The sequence below is a fragment of the Pinus tabuliformis genome, chromosome 1_1 (genome assembly GCF_031772625.1).
Source record: "Pinus tabuliformis cultivar Carrire ecotype Pingquan chromosome 1_1, CPIR1, whole genome shotgun sequence".
Taxonomy (NCBI): Eukaryota; Viridiplantae; Streptophyta; class Pinopsida; order Pinales; family Pinaceae; genus Pinus; species Pinus tabuliformis.
Window position 1 is genome coordinate 868357348 of NC_142297.1, and position 21763 is coordinate 868379110.

General features: G+C 38.5%; 1 long non-coding RNA gene across 5 annotated transcripts in view; it reads left to right on the forward strand.

The window, feature by feature from the left end:
- The first annotated feature begins 472 nt into the window (after positions 1–472).
- LOC149217043 (uncharacterized) overlaps positions 473–21763 on the forward strand; it is a 240201-nt gene continuing 218910 nt past the window's right edge. For 2 of the 5 annotated variants that reach the window (XR_016251205.1, XR_016251207.1), the window contains exons 1-3: positions 473–775; positions 11368–12033; positions 13020–13280. This is a non-coding gene — a long non-coding RNA (uncharacterized LOC149217043). Of the gene's footprint in view, positions 776–11367; positions 12114–13019; positions 13297–21763 lie in introns of those variants that run through there. The other 3 variants (XR_016251206.1, XR_016251209.1, XR_016251204.1) reach the window with 3 other exon arrangements.

The window sequence follows — 21763 nt, forward strand, 5'->3', positions numbered from 1 at the left end:
GTCGCAAGTCAGAGGCTTCAGAAGTCTGGTCATGGACAATAAAACAAAAACACCCCTTGCGAGATCCCAATATGCTACGTGGCAGTTTTATGGGGTTGACCTCTTTATTACTATTTACATATATATGTCAGAAAGGTTTTAATCGCCATTTTTCTTAAAAGATTTTTTAGGATATTCTGAAATAATACCTGAGCATTGAGGCTTTAAAATTAAACCTAAAATTTACCTTTTTTAATTAAATTATTTTAAGATCTTAAAACTAATATTTCCCATTAATATTTTAATCATATCCTAAATTTTAAAACGATAGCCATTCTCTATTAATTCTATTATTAACTATATAATAAAATTATTAAATCATAACACATGTGTAACATTTTACTAAAATATTACTTTTAGTTACTTCCATATCCCCACTGCTCCTATGACGTTTCACCGGTTGGTGCAAATGCTAGTTTTATATACGATCGGATGTAGGGTTTTAGGTCCGCAGATATATTCTTCTACGAGGGGTTTCAGGAGGGCCTCTTACGCCGCGCCACCGTTTCAGGTAGGCGCATTTGCAAATATTTGCATTGTGCTATTTTTCTTTCCAGGCGGCGGATGGACTTGATCGGTGCTGGTGCTAAGATGCATCTGGATCCGCTTGAAGAAGAAGAAGATTAACACTGTGCTCCAAATTGAATTCCCAGATTCCGTAATGTATACGGACAAAGGTGCATTTGTGGATAATCCGATGCGGCTGGTTCAGATCCTCATATGCAATCGGATTGAGGTGAGTCTAAGCCTTGATTTATTTTGTCTCTCCCATACCATATTCTCTTATCACGATGTCTTTTTTGTTTTGTATTTCTGCTTCACATTTTCCAGAAGAGGTACTGCTTATATTTGCTTTCACAGACTCACAGCAGGCATATTTTTTCAATCTGTGTTTCTTTGGTGCATTTATTGGCTTACATATCGATTGATATTGATATATTTTCCCTCAATTTTTCTAATCTTTTATTTCATCCGAGTATAAAGAGATACATCCTGTAAATGCTTGAAGCTTCGAGAAATATCAGAACGAAAATATACATTCTTTGCTAAGCCTGAAGAAGGCATTGATATTGATTGAAGGGTCCTGTATCTTCTCTAAAATTCAGAAATCTTCTTTTGAGGCACTTGGATCATCTTCAGAATACTGACTGTCATAAGAGTCCCCATTCGAGGATGGAGAAATATGTTCCTGTAAGATATGACAATCCTTGATTTCCCTCCATAACCTTGAACCCTCAGCCAACTGTAGTCCTTCCTTCCTCAAGGTGTCTTCTTCACCATTTAATTCTTTGTAGACATGTTCAAAGCACTCTGAAATAAAAGCGGACAGAACGTTTGATTTCATCTTCTACTACTGCCATTCATCCAATTAATTACTAACAACTGATGAAATTTAGTAACACTTGTTTAACAGATTCTTCTCCTACAGGAAAGTAGCACAGTCTGAATTTAAAGGCTAATCGAAACTGTAATCTGAATGTCGTTTGAGCCTATAAACGGACACAGCTAGAAAACATACACAGAACATGTAGATCACTGTCGAGAACCCTTGTTAATGCTATTCCATTATCATTGAATAAAAAGCTGCATCACTAACATATCTCAGTGCAAAATGCACTGCCCCCTTCCAAGTATTAGAGCTTGTGTTTTGTGGCAACCTGATTAACTTGCCTAGGCTGCACCATGTACTGAAAGTGTTGACTGCAAAACAAATGTTAGGCCTTGTTAACTAAGTACGTGAGGAAACCTATCAATTCCCTGTATACAGATGTTCATCAAATCTGAATTAGAATCAACAAAGTACAACGGATTTACTACCAGAGGGGAGTAGCCATGGGTTTGCAGTACATCATTTGAAATCTCATCAGAATTTCAATTGCATACAGGGGAGTAGCCATGGGTTTGCAGTCCATCGTTTGAAATCTTCTAAGAATTTCAATTTCATACTTATTCTGTCCATGGAACACTTCACTTGCACTTTGCTACACCCCTAGAGCCAGCAAGTAGTGCTTCAAGTCATGACAAATTCTCTTGCCAATTTTGCCCTCCACCATTTTGTGGATTCCTTTTAACTTCCTGTGAGTGTAAGATTGTCTACATATAGGACTAAAACAAGCAGATTAGAATGATCTACCAAATAGTAAAAATTAGAATCTGCATCTGTCTTAGTGAAACCCAAATCTTAAAGTTACTCATCGATCTTGGAGTGCCATGCAAATGGTGCCTGTTTCAACTCATAAAGGGCCTTCTTCAACTTGTAAATATGGGTCTCAAGCCTATTTACCTAAAAGCCTCTTGGTTGGTTTATTCCAAAGTTGCACGAAACGGGGAAACGGGTACGAGTTTCCGAAATGGAAGCGATACGAAACGCGACCTCCCCAAATTTTGGAAACGGGGAAACGCGAATATATATATCTATATATATATATATAGATATATAGATATATATATTAGGAATTTAAGAAATATGTGCAATCATAAAGCATATATGATACATTCTAATTTATTACATTATGATAAAATTGTCAATTGTCAATGCATAAACTATAAGTATCTAAATTTACATCACATTTACTCATGAATAATAACATAATGAAAATAGAAATATCCAAAATCAGCCACGAGAAATTTCTAATTTTTTGTCTCGTGCTTGATTGGGAGTCTCCTCATACATAGTCGAATGACTTTAGTGCTCTTGACTAAATACAAGTTTCATACCCTAGTACCCTACATTCTCTTGATTATTGGGAGTCTCCCCTGCATAGAGGGCTTTGTTCTCTCGATTAAATACAAGTTCCATACCCTAGTACATGATAAAATCCAATGGAAACATTGCAATCCCCCCAATCCTGAAATCCTGAAAAACAGATAAGTCTGCTGGATTTTGAGTGAGATCTAAAATTCTACTTTCTCCATATGAAATCCAATGAGGGCGAAACCACTCTTAAACATCCCGAGTCATTTCATGGTAATGTTAAAAATTTAAGTAAAAGGATGAAAATGAAAAATAAAGGAGAATATCACTTTTGCTTTAAGAATTACATTACCATGAATTGCATATCAACACTAGGGCAAAAGTTCACTTTTATAACTTTAGACAGGCATCTGGAAGCAACTAGAAGTCACTAGGCTAACGTAAGAATAGATTAGAAAACAAATAATAATAAAAAAAATTAAAAAAACACAAGTAAATGCTGAAACGTGGGTCGTACGGCCCTGAAACGCGTTTCAGGCCGTACTGGCCACGTTTCAGTTTCGTGAAACGTGGCAGTACGGCCTGAAACGCGTTTCAGGGCCGTACCAAATGCGTTTCAACGTTTCGTACTCGTTTCCGTACGGAAACGCCCTCCTACCCCACGTTTCCTGCAACATAGGTTTATTCATATAACTCCTTAATCAACCTATTAAGAAATGTTGTCTTTACATAAGTTTGATATAAAATCCAATGGAAGATTGTTGTGAAAGACATAGTAAATCTGATAGAGGTATATTTAGTAACAAGAGCAAAGTCTCCTCATAGTCAACTCCTTTTTAATGGGAGAACCGTCCAGCCACAAACCGAGCTTTGCAGTTTTCTATGCTGCTATCTGCTGCATGCTTAACCATGCATGATTGTTGTAAGACAAACTAGAGTCAAACACTGACTTCTCCACTAGTCTAGGCACTATCTCCTACCCATCATTCTTTAGGAGGAGATGTATTCCTCCATCATGGCATTTTGCAGTACTTGCTTCCTTACTGCCGTTACTAGAAGGTTTTGTTTCAATAATGGAAGATATCAGTGCAACATAACTAGGGAACTTTTTAGGAGGGTGGCTTACTTGAAGGGAAGTAGTTGGAGCACCAACTTGCTCTGTTGCCTCTTGTAATGTCTAGATTAGCCATCTAGGCTTTCTAGCTGAACTTGAAGGTAAAGAGGCACCCCTTGCACTTCCAAAAGTTTGCTGATCTAAGTCTGCTTTTCATGATCTTTTTGATTTCTGCAGATCTATTTTTGGGATACCAAGCTCTTCTGCCTCCATGGTCACTATTGGAGGTTCTTGAGACTTAGAGGACCATGCATTTTCTTCAAACTTGGTATCTTTGCTCACAACTACTTTATGTTGAGATGGAATGTATATTTTATAAGTTTTTGAGGTTTCACTCTAACCTACAAAAATGCTCTTCAAACTAGAAGGTTCCAACTTGGTCCCTTTCTCATCTGGAATATGAATGTAGATAGGACAACTGAAAAACTCAAAGATGTGTTACTTGAGGTTTCTGAATTCCTCCATTGATGTCTTATCCTTCAAAATTCTATGAGGATACCTATTCAAAATATAGACAATGATAAGACATGTTTATACACAGAGACACATGAGCAGAACTAGATCATGAATCAAGGATTTGACTGTTTTATGATAGATCTGTTCCTTCTCTTTGCAACCCCAATCTACTGAGGGTTGTAGGGAACTATCAACGTTTTCTTGATTCTTGATTTCATGCAAAAGGTATCAAACTCCTTTGGGGTATACTCCTTTCCATTGTCGGACCTTAAAACCTTAATCTTTATACTTATTTGATTTTCTATAAGACCCTTAAACTCTTGAAACTTCTCAAAGTCTTCATCCTTGGTTTTTGTGAAGTAAGTCTAGGACTTCCTAGAAGAATCATCAATGAAATATTCATAGTAAATGTTACTTGATAAGGAAGTTGAAGAGATGGGCCCACATACATTTGAGTTGATTAGGTCAGAAACCCCTCTTGACCTATGTTCACTGCCAGGAAAACATCTTTCACATGCTGGCCAAGTGCACAACCTTTGCAAACTCCTTTCTTCTCAGCCTTGAAGATTGGCAATCCCCACACCATGTTTTTCAAGGTTGGCAACATTCACTAGTGCAAGTTTCCTAGTGTCTTTTGTCAAAGCTCACACATGTTGTCACTATCATACCCTAAAGTTCTTATAGGATTCCCTTGCAATTTAGGATGAGGACTTGTTGATCTTCAAAGTTAGCCATATATGTAGGATCTATCATCATTGAAATTGGAAAGAGATTTTTAGTTAAGCTAGGTACATACAAAACATCAATAACTTAGTAAGCTTAAGGATATCACTTGATGGATCCCACTCTTGTAACTGGATATGTGGCATCATCACCAAGTTCTACTAAAGGTACTCTTGTTAGAGGTTGTATGTTTGCAGGCTCCGCTGTCCACATACCAGTCCACATCAGACATGATGTCAGATGACAGGCATGAGACCATTGAGAAGTGTATCTCGAGATTGGATGAAAGCTCATCCACTTGAGCTGATGCTTTTGTACTCTTTACAAGTTGCTTGCCCTTCCCCTTCTTTTGATGACATTGGAAGCAAAGTGCCCAAACATTTGACACTTGAAGCACTTGATGTGGCTCAAGTCCTTCTTTCCCTGGTTACAAGAACCTGGCTTCTCTTTCTTCCCTTTTTAACCCTTCTTAGTTCCTCTTTTCTTGTTGCCCTTCTTTGTCTTACTAATGAGGACAACATTCTGCTCCTTCTGGTTGAAGTCATTCCATAGCCTCTTCAAAATGGGAACTTGAAGTTTTAACTTCTTTTTGGCCTAGATGTTATAGCCAAAATGTTTCCTAAAAGAACAGGACCTATTTAATGCATTGAGTACTAGCTTTTCACCCTTCACCTCTTCTCAATTGCTGCAAGCTGATCATGGAGATCAATAATCTTCATTAAGTATGCAACTACAATATCCTTTTACTCATTTGCAGGGATTAAGCTTATTTCTTAACAATGTCTTCTATTTGTTGTTCTCACTCTGATAGAGTGACTAGAGCATCAAACATGTACTTTACTGTGGTCTTTTTGGTGACGTGAGGGATCTAATGATCCTTCATAGATTCAAGTATGACTCACTTGACCTTGGCCATCTTCTTTTTATGATTTACCAATTACACAGGTTTGGGAGGCTCTACAACCAGTTTCTCCAGCCTGGTATGGAAGAGATGTTGTAATGTCGAGTCCTGTTACGTAAACATTTTGACTCGGTCAAATTGCATAAAATAGAAATGAAATAAAATAAAAAATAAAATTAATAACTAAAATAAAATTGAGGTAAAATAGTCAATTTATTGTTGGTGGTTTTTGGGCTCCAGGTTTTGACAACCCATGGTTTTGCCAATGGTATTCTTATGTAAGAAAAATTTCTCCCACTCTAGATCCATCTTAACTCCAGATCTATCGAGTGTCGAGAGGGATCAAATCTATTGAGGTGCAAACCTCTTTTAGAGTGAAAAGAAATTTGATCCTGCCAAGTGCTTGGTAGATCTGGAGTTAAGATGGATGTAGGCTGGTTACTTGAGACTTCCCTGGGATGAAGTTTAAGAGGGATCTTCCAATCTGTCCTTGTATTTGAGATTGACTGTAGCCATACTAGTGCATTGGAATATCGCCTAAACGAAAGTTAAAACAGATTAGCAGCCTAACAAAGAACCCGACAACCTGAAACTTCACTGTGCTTTTCTCAAGCATGGATCACAGCATCCGATCCCTGGAGCCTCGTGACAGCTCCCTTTCATAGGTAGCAGTCCTACTATCTATTCAAGGATTTTTAGAATGTTTCAATAAACCTCTCTGATACCATTATGAATTTGTCTAACGTATTGTAAACAGATTCTTCTTCTAGTGGAAACTAACACTGTCTAAATTTAAAGGCTAATCAAAACTGCAATCTGAATCTCACTAAAATCTAGAAACACAGTTGGAATACATACATTGGAACACATAGATCAATGTCGAAAACCCCTGTTACTGCTATTCCAATACTGCTGAATAAAAATCTGCTAGAAAGGATTTTGTGTAAGAACTGAAACTAACCCTATTACAGATCCATACTCTCACTCTCTTATAAGTGACACCTAGGGTTTATAAAAATAGATATATTGCTTAGATCTCTGGATCTGCGCTCTATCTAACTGATAAAAAATGAATTCAGAAAGACTGTGAAAAATAAAGCAGAACTGACTCATCTAACTTTAGCACTTTATCTTTAACCTGAAGTCTAATGAAAAATTATCTTATTCTATTTATGGCTGGTGCATACATGCATGCGTGTGCCCTTATTGCTGGAATACTAAAATTTGTGATGTGCTCCTACTGTCTATTTATTGCTGCATTCTCACCAACAGATCATTATGCTGTTTGGAATTTAATGCTGCATGGATTTGTGTAATGCTGCTGTAAGGTGCCCAGATCTGCCATGTGTGCTCCAACCTAGTAGAAGATGATCTGGGGTACACTATCTAACAACAATGAGCCACCAAACACTGGTATTTTTTTAAATGCCACTGTGGGCTGCTAGTTTTAAGAAGTATTGTTAGTGAAATAAGCTTGGTGTAGTTATTTGATCCTCACCTAAATCTATTTTAAATCTGATACAGTGAGAGTTATTGAGATATAGAACACCTATGGCTTCCCATTTTTGGGGGGTACCTTGACTAGGTCCATCAAAGTAATGCCCATGTTCCAGATTTGTCCATAGGAACACGAATCAACTTTTTCTGTGTTGGGGTTGATGAAAAAGCTTTGAAGTTTGAGAAGATTGACTGACCTTGGAAGGCACATTGAAAGAGTTATATACCTGTCTTCAAAGATTTCAACATTTCTTTCTAGATTCCCCATGATACTATTAGAGGAAGGCCTTTGAAGACTGAGTTTTGCTACCTCTTTTTAGAGCACTCTTCAGCATAACCTCCTTGTCCACAGTCCTTTATCCTTGTCAAACCATCCAGATTCCCTTTAGTAAGGACAAAATATCGGTAAGTGGTCTATGTTCTTTTCAACTCTTTTACACATGATACATTTGCTTGGACTTGATCCATTTCTTCTCTTAAGAACTTCCTATGTGGGTGCTCTATTTAAGATTGCCAACTGCATGTAAATATTGAACTTTTGAAAGGTTCTTATCCAAATGTGCTTCCACCATGAGAGTGTGCGTTCTGGTCTGTCCAGGGTACACGATTCTTATCCTAAGTTTGGAGTGTAAATCCCCAAGGCTGGATTTTAGACCACGCATGTTCATCATCAGAGTCTTTTATATAGGCATGGCACACTTTTGATTTGTTTATAAATCCTTTCGATTGAATATTTTCTTGGCCTTTGAGTCGTCTCTCTGTTCAGCGCTATTCCAATCCTGCTGCCAAATGGAGAAGTTTCCTGGTCCAGCTGCCTGGTCTAGATTGAAGAGAGTTTATCACTGCTTCTGGCAGCTTGTACTCAGCTCCACTGCTTATCCATGGGTCTACACTGATATTCGCCTTAGCATCATTGCGAACCTTCCATGCCAGCATTTTTTCTATTAAAGGGAATGTTATAGTCAGCACTCTCAATAATATGGATGCATTGTTGATTGACTTGTTTGGGTTTCCAATCCGGTCTTCTGCGGAATTGGGCTCAATATATCTCTGAATGTGAATCTGATTTCAGAGGTCCTCTTTTGATATTAGTCTCCACACACACTTGGCTTTTAGGGCTTTCCCGAAGGAATGATATTCGATATGTAACGCATGTGGGCTTTTTTGTATAGCTTTGTTTTCTTAGCAAAATATAGTCTTATATTATAAAAAACCGATCAAGTACTGTAATTTCTTTCTCTTTGCATCCATGCTAGAAGAGCCAACATATCAGATTGGGCATCGTATTTGGAATGTCTCATGTCATTCTAAGGACAAAATCCACAACAGTGATAAGATTCAATGTTTGCTTTTATTTTTATTGTGCTCTTTCCAGCTTTGTGGCTGGAATGAGTTGTAGGTCCAATTGAATCTGTATGAATCTGTATTGAGTTCAACCTGATTGTAATTTTCTAACTTTCTACAAACGTGTTGTTTATATCTAGTATAAGCAGATGGGGGATAGACTCATAGAGTACTAGGCTTGTGCAGTTACATCCTGTAATTAATCTATTAAGATTGGTTCTGGTCTCCTTGAGTCCATATCCAGATGGGTCATGAGGGGAATGCAGAAGTTGATTATGTATTCTTATCGGCACTCGGTCATAGATCCCATGATCCTTCATTTAATGTCTAGTTTTTGTCAATAATTAGGTTCTGTTATTTAGATACTCCAATCTTTAGTTTTAACTTTTAATGTTTAGTGTTCTTTTATGGTGATTATTTTTTAGTATTTAGATCCTGTAATGATCCTTCTACTATGATTGGTTCTTTTTAAATTCTTTTCTAAATCCTTGATGTCAAAGGAACATAATTTCTTTATCGAGTCAGGCAAGTCTTTGTTCATTGGAATTAAAAAACATTTTACGGAAATGAGAGTGCTACCAGGAAAATTTTTAGATAATATAGTTCTGTAGTTTGATGCTACAACAAACATTGTTTGTGCAGTCACTGCCTTGTTTGGTTATTGGTATCAATTTTACTTTGGTACTGCATTTAGATACTTTAAGCTACATCATTTCCACATAAGATTGATAGGAATTCGACTCTGTAGTGATTATAAAAAACACTGCTGTTTATCTATCCTATTTTAGTACTACCACACGACTTGCAATTGTGCTAAACATAAAATACGAAATAGTTAAAATTTTGATCCATTTTTTGCTTTTGAAAGAAAGCAATAGTTTATTTTAACCAGTGTTCCATGAGGATGTGTCCCCTATGGTGGGGTGCACGCACCCATGCTTCCCACACACCTAGGATGGGAAGATGCTCAGGGAAACGTTTCCCCACACCCCCTTTTAGGGAGACACGGGGAGACGCAGGGGGAAACGTTTCCCTAGTGTGGGGATGTGTTTCCCCAAAAGGGGTGCTTGTGGGCAGCTCCCCTAAAAAAGGGCTAGGTGCTCCCCCTTAATTTTGCTTGAAACAATAGTTTATGAGTGGGAAAGCTTAACATTCAACCCTAGGGCCCTATTAATTGACTTAGGATGTTTGAGAGTGGTTCTGACCTCATTTTATTTCATATGGAGAAAGTTAATTTTAGATTCCACTCAAAATCCATCAGACATAACAATTTTTAGGATTTCAGGAATGAGGGGATTGCGATGTTTCCATTGGGCTCTATTATATATAAGGGTTTGGAACTAGCATTTAATCAAGAGCACCAAGCCCAGAAACACCCCTTTTGACGGGGGCCGTGTTCTGCTTAATTTTTTTCTAGTAACTGTTGTAATATAGAAATTAAAAAAAATTATAAAAAAACCATAAAAAAAATTAAAACTAAAAAGAACAACACATAACAAATATCAAAACCTAAACTAATTTGCACTCTCTAACTCACTCATTCGAGTTACCAAGCTTATGTCTACTCAGCTTACTGCGCAGAACTATTTGACTTACCAGTTAACTGTTGCACCTCCTCCTCCATGGCACTCCTTCAATGCTCATTGGCCATTTTTAATTGTCAGTTTTAACTTTCGAGTCTTGACTTTAGATATGGATGACCTTAGACTGATTCTTTGACTCTCACTCTTTACTTTTTTTGAGTTTGAGTTATATCAATTTACTATTCCAATCTTCAGGCTTAAGTATCTACTATAGTCTATTTTGCTTAGTACTAATTAGATTCTAGAATCATGAATTTAAATTTTAAATCAATTTAGAATCTAGAATGATGAATGATGAATTTAATTTTTAAATCAATTTAGATTCTAGAATGTTGAATATGGATCAATCTAGTTCATTATTGAATCTCGTGGTGTATGAATGAATGATGTATGTATTAGTATGAATGATGAGTATGGATCAGTGCATTTCATTATTTAATTCAAACATGTACGGATCAATGTATTTATGCTTTCATTATTGAAAATATATATATTAAAAAAATTATATAACCCCCATATCCCCCTGCGCCCCCTAATTTTCCCTAAAATTTGAGGGTACTCCCACACGCCCCCCCTGTGCATCACCCCAAACATGCATCTCCCTATCCCGGAGTCTAGGTGGAACATTAGTTTTAACTTGCCAACATAGAAGGGTTGAAAATATAGTATGACTTCATATTGAAATACGACCATGCCCTTCAAATATGATCCCAGGTGGAAGAAGTATTTTAGGAAAAGTATTTTGAAGTGTGTTCTAGTGTTTGCCTTTTAGAAAATGTTAATCTTTTTTCAAGCTTTCTTTTCAGTTCTTATAACTGATTTACTTGTTTTACACTAGTGGTTTATTTATAATAGTTAAAAGGCTTACGAGATTTAATGGAAACCTTTTACACCCACACCAGATATGCCAAAAAGGCCTTAGACGTGTGAATGCCAATTTGGATGCACCATTCATATTGTGCAGTTGTGATGTTTTTTGTTAACGATTGTGCTGAATAGCTGTCGAATGATGCAGGTACCTTCAAGACAATTTATACCACATACGGGAATCACATGAGATGGATCTAGATTTGAAGATAGAATTCTTCAAACATGTTAACTAATGCATTCAACTGTCCAATGTTCTTAGGTAGCGGTCTTGTAAGATTTCTTCTGACAATTTCTGGTAACAAGAGTATTATTGTAATCTCTTAAGATGTTGTAAGAGCTAGTCCTAAGAGCTTATGATAACCCTTTTGTTGTCAGAAATGTGTGAGGAGTGAATGTCACAGGGTTGGCATTTAGTATATTGAACAGTTGAATGATAGTTAACATGTAAGCAGAGTTCAGTTCTGTATGGGAATCAGATGAGATGGGTTGAGAATGGAGATATGGGTACAGATTCAATAGTAAAATTCTACAAACATGTTAACTGATTCATTCAGCTCTCCAATGCTTTCAGGTACTGATCCTGTAACATTTATTTTGACAATTTCTGGAAACAATAGAATATTTCTAAGCTCTCAAGATTTCACATAAAGTCCAACTCTTAAGAGCTTATGATAATCCTTTTGTTGTGAGAAATTTGTGAGGAATGAATGCTAACAGGATCAACACTTGAGAGCATTGAACAGTTGAATGATTAGTCAATGTGTAAGCACAGTACAGTTCAGTATATTCCTTTATGTAACCCTCTGAAAAGGTATAGCAAACACACATGGTGAATATAGAATGTCCCCATGTTTTGCGTTGTGAAATTAGTCATATTTTATGGTTGAAATATTGGTGAGCATTGTCATCGTGCGTTTAAATTATTTTTAGTGGACTCATAAGTCTTGCACCTAGGTTTATGTAAAATAGATACAGACTTTAGTCTTGAATATGATACTGAAGTGGCAGTCATCTGTTATTGTGTGGATTGTCATGTTACTTGACAATAATCATCTGAACAGGCTGTTTGCAAATTGCTTCAGTTTACCAAATGAAATGATCTTTTTATGCAGTATCTTGGAAATATCTAGGTTAGTCACCTTCAAGTGCACCTATTATCATTGCATTTCTTACCAGTGGCTTTTAGGATTGTTTTGTATTGTAAGCAGAGTCTGTCTTTGCATATATTTTGACATGCATGTGGTACCTGGCAAATGATCCTGGTTTTATATATTTTGGCAATCATACAATACCTTGCAATTGATCCTGCTTTTTTATATATTTTGGCCAGAATATGATACCTTGCAATTGGTATTTTGTACAAAAGGAAATTGGGGGGGGGGGGGTGTATCAATCTGGAAAGGGAAGGTTGAATTGATAATCTGATGTGTTTTAGTGTTCTTGTTTTACTGGGGTAGAGCTAAGGTAAGACCATTGAATCTAATAATCCATGCAGCAAGATGCGAACATCATTTCAATATTGGCGAGATGGTTTCCTGGTTGGATAATTCTGTTCATTTATGCCTTGTAGTTCTTCAAGAGTCTGTGCAAAATATGAAGAGAATGCGCTAATGTTAGCTAGAGAAACCCTTCCACTAAGCCACCATTGATTACCCCATCACTAGGCCTGACAAAATTAAATACTACACTTGCAAAGTGCATGTATATTCCAGATATTTTCAATGGCAATGCGTATGAATCACCATTTTCAAAACTCCATAAGCTCATGGCAAATAATTCTCACCTGTTTTTTGACAGGCTACTCCAAATCCAGTTAACACAGTTGCTTTCTCAAGGGATCTACACAAGAGCAGAACCATACCCATCATCTTCTGAGTTGCAAGAGCAGAACCATATCCATCATTTTCTGAGCTGCAGGAGCAAAACCATACCCGTTGTCTTCTGAGTTGTAAGAGCAGATTTATTACATAATGTATGTCAAGTTCATACACTTCCAGAGCTTTAACATAATGGAGATCAGAAAACCAAGGACAAAGCATGCATGCACAGACCAGGATGGTAAGCCAACAAGGAGGTACAGCAAAGTTGCACAGTAAAGCGTTATCTCATAAAATAGAAAATTTGTAAATGTCAGCTTCTTCTGTGGTTTGGATAGGCCATTTCAAACACACACACACACACACTTAATTGGTATTGCCATGTGTACAGAATTTGTAGTGTCCTCTTCAAATTAATTGCTTGAGGGAGGACACAATAGCCTATTTAACCTCGTAGGCTAGTGTCATTCGTAAAGGGGGACTATTATTTGATGTTACTTGGGTAATATTGGATAATGATAGTCAATTTGGGGCAAATGTAGGGAAACGTTTTAGCCACTCAAAATTAAAATTAGGAGGGAAAAACAACAAAGGGATATATGAAAAGGAAAGAGGACAATGATAGTTAATTGGGGAACTATTATTTGATGTTACTTGTGTAACATTGGATAATGATAGTTAATTAGGGGCAAATGTGGGGAAACTTGTTAGCCACTCAAAATTAAAATTAGGAGGGAAAAACCACAAAGGTTTATTCGAAAAGGAGAGGATATTCATTGTGATCATCATGGTTTTGTAACCTTTCTGATTTTGAGCTGAAGTTCTTGGATGGTTTAAGACCCCTTTTTTCTTTTGGTTTCAGTGGTGAAAGATTCCACCTTGGACAATCCCTCTATGTCATCTCGCTACAAGATTGAATTCTGGTTGGATGATAATCTATCCGTGGCAGTAAACTATCTTTCTAAGGCAAGTATGGACTGATATCTTAATTTTGTGGCAGTGAGGGATAAGACCTAGTTTCAGTGGTAGTGATGGTAGAACGATGAGTAGCGAGTTATTATCCATGGTTAGCGAAGGTTGTAGGTTTCTTGTTGATGGGCATTAACCTACAACAAAGTTGGAACCAAACCTTTGTGTGCAGCGATTAGTGTAAGACCAACTTCCCAAGGCCAACAAAGTGTGGAGCGGAATGTTTTGAGGCCGCGAGGGCTGGAAGGAAGGTTGTGGGTTAGCTGGCAAAGAGCGGCGGGTTGCTTGAGATTGGTTCAACCTACAACGAGTGGGCATTGGGCAAATCTGATACACCCAATGGCTAAGGAGGCTAAATTTAAGAGTCTAAGATTGCGGTTGGCTGAAAACAAGAATCTACAGGTTAATTTACGGTGCCGATTGAGATAGTAGGGGTAGATTGACATCATAGTATAGCAAGCAAGGTCTGCTGGTGTGATTTTGTGGCAATAGGGGGATAGCTACATTTTTGGAAGACTAAACACTACATTGATGTTGATATCCTTGTTGGGAAATTGTGGAATTTGCAAGTTTGTTATTTGTTGATGAATTGGACCTACTTCGTAGTGTTTGCTGGTGGAATTAACTGTTGTTTGAGTTCTTGTTTATACTTCTTATAGACTGAAGAAGCATTATATTACTGTAACCCTAATGCATAAATAAATCCCAACGATAATCTCTTTGAGAGGGATACCGTAGTGGTATTAGAGCTGTGCATCTTGCCAGCTTATGAGCATATGAACTCTGGATGCTTCTGGAAGATAGGGAAAACGTTACAGCAAGAAAAAAGAAGGGTACACACAACTGAGTCATGGCAAACAGGGAAGAGAAACCACTAGAAACTAACCCTTTTGACATCTTAGGGGAGTTAGTTAGCAAGAGGGCAACAATAGTTAACTTGATAGATGGCACAAGGAGAACAACAGATAACTCAACTGTTGACATGAAGGTAGCAATAGATAGCCCAATTTTTTTCCGATGTTGCGCAAATTTGAATAATGCAGGCAACAATGCTGGTAATAGATCTAATGAAGGTAGTAGGAGTTTTGCAGAAGGAAGCAACAATCCTGCCCCCTTTAACATTTCTACACCAACTAACATAGTGGCAATCGGTAAAAAGAACCCTATACCTCTACTACCCTAGTTTCTAGATGGTTCAGGAGTTGTAAACCAAGGACTTGTAGAACAAAATAAAGTTTTTTTTAGAATATTTCAGGGAGTATGCATCATTAGCAGAGGATGTTCGAGCAACCATGACCTTTATTGAGTTCAGTAATGTTAAGTACAAAAATAGGACTAGGGGCACACAACCGAACTATGACCTACTACGTAAGGTTTAACAATTATTGACGAGTCATCCAAGTGTTTCGCAAGGTGTTTAGTGCAAAAGTTAGATACCTACGTCCAACTTAACCCAATGTTGATAGTAGAGGTTATCAAATTCGCCACCTTGCATTTGGAAGCACAAACGCATGAATGGTGGCACCACAAATTGGTTACCTTGGGACATTCCCCCGCAATCCTGGGTTGGATCAAGCCTGCAAACCCACCACTCTATAAGATGCCATCACCAAGATGTACAACATGGAAGATGCAATACCTAAAGCTAAATTTCCATCCAAACCACTCATTCATTAGAAAAAAAGAGATAAGAAGCCATTTCAGAGAGAATGAACTAGGAAGGATAGGTTGGATGATGAAAATTGGAGTGAGATGAGAAGGAAGAAACTTTGCTTCACTTGCAAGGAGCCATGGGGACCTAGTAAAAAATTGCTTGGGCAAGGGGAAGGTCCACTATATTGAGGTGATCTTAGACAATGATGACGAAGAGGATATAATGCTAACACCTAGCGGTGAGCCTAATAGTTCAGAGGTGGAGCACTCCCATGAGGAGGTTAAAGGGGATGAGAGACCTTGTACGAGAATTAGGGGTGGCACTATCAACACTATTTCTAGAGTCTCTAAGTATTACACTTTCAGGATCAGGTGGTCATATAGGGACAATGAATCACAACTTCGGTCGATGGCAGGGAAATACACAATTTCATTGATGCAACTTTAGTGGCAATGAGAGGTATTCCCACATAAGAGTTTGAGGGCTTTAGTGTTGTAGTGGTTGATGGGTACAACATGACATGCTTACAAAGGATTCCTCGCTTGAGTGTGACAATGGGCAATTACACAATCATCGATGACATCTATGTAGATCTTGCGAACACCAATGTAGTATTGGGGCTATAACAATTATACTTGTTGGGAAAGTTCTTAATGAACTACCAGGTAATGTAAATGGAATTCAGGGCATCAAATTGTAGCAGGGTACTGTTGAGAGATATGTCCAATGGCAGTCCTCGAACTGTGTAATCTAAGATAATGGAGGCTCTACTTAGGCATGGGATGTGGCTTATGCAGCGAAAAGTTTGATTACGAGTTAGAAGTTGTCAAATAGCAACCAACAATATCAGGTTAATATTCAGTTATTGCTAAATAAGCATGATTAGGTTGTTGGAGAGATTCCCCCATGGAGACCTCCTGATAGGGTTTTGAGCACACCATAATGCTAAAGGGGGCCAGGTTAATGATAACGACACCTTACAGGCATCTGAAGAAATTCAATGATGAGATAGAAAAGGCCATCATAGAACTGCTACCATGGGCCACATCAGACATAGTTTGAATCCATTTGCCTCATTAATAGTTTTGGTGAAGAAAAAGGATGGCACATGGAGGATGTGTATTGACTACTGAGCACTGAACAAGAAGACTATCAAAATAAGGTACCCCATCCCTAGGATCTGTTCTAACACAAAATTACTCAACCAAAATTAATTGGAAAATACAAGTAGTTTTAATCCCCACCCAAACATGCCAAAATAAACTTGATTGGTTTGCAGGTCTAATGGGTAGTATCACCTTGTTGGATGCAAGCAGGGAAGTAATGAGTGTGTATCTTATCAATTCGAAATTATTATTGATCTTTAGATATGAAACAACAGTTTTGAACCTAAAAAGATTTTCACAGGTATTGTTGATCATCCTTGAGCTCAACCTCTCATGACGATCATTTGATACTAGGCTTAATGTTTGAAACAATGCACACAACTTAACTGTTGCTATTATATAACATTATTATGGGGTGATCAAATCATATTCGTAACCCTCACAACATTCATCATTATGTAATTGTGTCGCCCGAAACTAATAAAATTTATTTTAATTGATGTGGACACTATGGGCTAGAATGCAGGTTTGAGACTCCGTTGCATAGTTTTAGGTTGTTTTTGTAAATGTTGGTGATCTGGGTCACAACTTTATCAAATATGAGGGCAAACCAAATATCTCTATTACTAGTTCAGAAATGAAAGGTCCTATAATCAATGATTCATCAAACATTTTTGGTAAATAATAATGCCGAGGATTTTCCCATTGAAACCCATATCTTCTTCAACCAATTGCATGGTACCAAATTCAACCCTGAGTTTGCGCAGAAATATACGAAGCAAGCTTAGCAACAACACACTTCATGCAATAGTAAGGATGATCCAGTCGTGGTGGACATTAAAGGTAGGGATGTTTTGAAAGAGTTGAAGGAAAACTCATTAGGAGCACGACTGCAATGAGATTTGTTGCTCACCCGAGTGGCACCTGAAGATTTTTTGACGACTTCAGTCGTCAGATTCTGTAGCCATACAGGGATATTGTATAAATGTCACTAGCATGGTGAATAAAGCCATGTAAAAGCTGTGGTGACGACTTGAAGGTTGAGCCCCTAATGCATCTTAGTGTCTAGACTTAATGTATATTACCATGCTAGGTCATCTCTGAAATTCGCGGAATTTGACTAGGACTAAGTAGGATTTTTTAATAATTAAATATTCCCGCAAAATGAGACTTTTTAATTAATTTCCATGTAATGATGTAAATAAGTGGTCTTGAGAAATGTTTAGGGCATGTTTACTTTAATGCTGATGTGATTGCTAATCTGGAAAAGATATTGAGCTGATTGTGAAAATTGAAATAAATCGCTCTAGCATAGAACATACCTAAACTTAACATGGTATCAGATCTGAGGTGAAGACAAAGCCCAAGCAAGAGTGAAAGAGCAATCATCAAAGACAATTGGGAAAGGAAAAAAGGATCCTCATCCCTCTTCTAATTCACCAAGGGTGAAGTCGAAGCAGAGAAAATTATCAGAATGGCGCAGCGGAAGTTTCTGATGGCCTACCTGAAGATCACTTCTATGCGAAGTCCGGATCTAAGGATGGAAGGAAAGGCAGCTCGACCATTATGCGAAGGAGTGTCCGACTGGCAGGGACACATCACTTGATGATGATAACAATCATTCCAGGGACATCTTGAATGATCAGAGGAATGACAGGTAATGCAGGTCATCAAGGATACAACCGACTCTTCAATGAAAGCAAGGAACCCCAGGTATGAAGAATCAAATGTTGTTTTTGATAAGATAAAGAAGCGTTATCTTGTATTGGGCCTATCCTTTAGATTCTTTGGGAATCTGGCTTATTGATTGTAGTGCTTCAAGGCACCTCATCGGATAAAGGGTGCTGTCTCGAATTTGGTAGAGATGGAAACTATCGTGGGATTATACTTGGAGCCGATGCCACCTATTCCGAAAAGGGTGTAGGATGTTACTCCTCAATTGAATGAGGGTAACTTGATTCATTTACAGAATCTCTTTTATGTACCTGATTGTAAGAAGAACCTGGTGTCCATTTCGACAATGGAAGTCAAAGGTTTCGGGGTGGCTTTCATCGATGGAAAGGTATGTGTTTGAAAATAGAATTTTCAAAGATGCTTTTACTTGTGGGTTCAAGGTTGGCAATTTGTATCAAATTGTAGAAAGTCCATTGGGGACCATGTCGGTTGACACATAGCACCGGAGGTCTGTGAGTCAAATGATGACAGGGATGCTTGAATTCAAAACGAGCATGAAGGTACATGTTTGAGATGTACTGAAGGAAAATCTCACAAGGGGACCATTCCCCTCATGTAGCAGGTCCATAGGTTTGGAACAACCTGTGGGGTTTGAGATTCATTAGGAATCTCATGTATGCAGGTGGAAGAAAGCCTTCTATGGCTTGAAGCTAACCACCCCAGGTTTGATATGAGAGGATTGATATCTGTTAGATGAAGCTGAGATTCATTGAGAGTGAAGCCGATCCAAACCATTGTTTAAAGGTTGTGGATGATAGACCTCTCATACTGACACCTTCTGAGGACGACCTATTTCTGATAGGTGCAGACCCTCTCACTTGTAGAAGTAAGAGGGAGTTGGATTTTGGATGTGGAATGGTAAACTGCAAGCCAGTGACTACCTCGAGGATCTTAACTTTCAGATGTTATATGGTGGTGATGACGGACCAGATTTGGGAAATGCCTCCAAGTTTCATAAACTCATTTGCATTGATGTTCTTGGTGAATTTCCGTCCGGATATATGTTTTGTAGTTAGCATGGTGAGCTCATATTTGGTTGAGCCTCATTCAATTGGTGCCAAGAATTTTCTAAGATATCTTTAGGGCACAATCTCTCATGGATTGAGATACACTGCGGAAATATGAAGCTGCATGATTATTCGAATGCTGACTGGGCAGGCAGTGTGGAGGATCACTAGAGCACTTCTCAGTGCTGGTTGTCTTTGGATTCTGCTTCGATATCATGGATGAGCAGGAAGCAAAAGTCGGTTGCTATAAGCATCGCCGAGACCGAATACATAGCTACGAGTATGATCTCGTTTACAGCTGCCTGGTTGTGGAAGCTCTTCAGTGAGCTATTTGTACACATGATGAATACCACTGTGATTCTCTGTGACAACCAGGGGGGATTCAATTGTTGAGGAATCCCGTATTCGATGATTGCTCCAACAGATAGACATCAGAGACTACCTTATCTGGGATATGGTACGTCGATGAGCAAGGAGGCTCCATCGCATTGAGACTGATGTACATGTTGCAGACATTTTGTCAAAGCGTCGGGGAAAGGTCAAATCTGTGTCTTTCCTGAAGGTTGAGAGACCTTCTTATAAGGGTCTTGCATGTTGCATGCATTGAGCTTTGGGAGCTCTGGAGGGGGCTTGGGGTACTTACTGGAGCAACACACGACCATAGGGCGACTCACTCTCCATTAATGGTGCGTTGTGTATAGGGTGAATGGCTTAGCCTTCCCGTGTGATACCTCGTGGCGACTTTGGGACATGATGATTCGTTCTCCTGTGGGACAAGATGATTAGTTTTCTTGTGGGACAAGATGATTAGTTCTCCTATCGAGGCATCCTACCCATGCAGTTTGGGACTCATGGGAAGTACCTCTCATCTGATCAATAAGCAGGGAAATGGGGTTAGGGACCATAGTAGTACTATTGATGGACGCATCGTTGTATCTACCGTACTCCCTATGTTAGGATGACCTCTGTTGAGCTGGGATCAAAGAAACTGATCTGGGATTAGTATGAGTGGTTTGAGACACTCTCTTGCGATATTGATCTGGGATCAATAAAACTGACTTCGGGTCAGTAAGAGTGATATGACACACTCTCTTCATATGGAACTGACTTTGGGTTAGTAGAGAATGGTATGAGACATTCTCAATCAATTCTTCTTGTTCATGGTTCAGCAGAGCAGAGCAGTGTAAGGCATTGATGGCAGAGATATAATACAATCGGACATATGGATCAGCGGATGGATTGTTAAATTTGGCAACTAGGGCCAAATTCCATGTGGATCATCTTATTAATGGCAGTTGATATTTTTCTTGGATCCCTCTCATCGAGAGGTGTAGGATTGATCTAAAGATCATCCGAGTCTGATAAGTATTCATGGAGATATGAATTTATTTGTGTTATGGGACAATTTGTCAAAGTCGGCCAACAACCAAATAAACCCCACTTGTGCTCAACGTTTTAGTATAAATGGAGGTGGCCTTCATGTCATTTCGACACACTTGGGATCTCTTCCTCTCTACTTGTCTTTGGGTTTTAGTAGGAGGAGAGATCCTGAGGGATAACACTGCCCTAATCTAGAGGGAGTGCCCTAGGCTTTATGCTGCCCTATTGAAGAAGCCCTAGACGCAGGAGGAAAGGGAGATTTAGCACGGTGAAGGAGGCCTAACATCAAGCCCTAACGCTGCCCTATGGAGAAGCCCTAACGCTACCCTATAGAGAAGCCCTAACGCTACCCTATAGAGAAGCCCTAACGCTGCCCTCTAGAGAAGCCCTAACGCTGCCCTATGAAGAAGTAATAATACGCAACCATGGAAATGAAGGCAGAAACCCTAGTCGTAGGTCTAAGGAGAAGAGATGCCCTAAACCTAGTTGCTACGCTGCTTAATGGAGATGGCACCTAAACGCTTTCCTAGAAGAAGTGCTCTACACATGGAATGCCCTTGCTATCATGAAAGGAAAAGCCCTTATCCTATACGCAGTCATGAAAGGAATACCATTGTTGTCATGGAAGGAATGCTCTCACACGTAAACGCTGAGATAGAGAAGCCACACCTTCAGCTATCCTTAATGCTGTTCTAAATAAGGATGCTCTATCTGTCGTTTGGATTGAATCACAGTCATGAATGATAGATCCAAGTCTTATGATGAATGCTGTAACATTATAGACAACATTGTATATGACAACAAGATGTATGGTGCAACAATGGTGCAGCAGTATGGAAAACAAGAAGTATGGTGCAACAGTGGGACAACAATG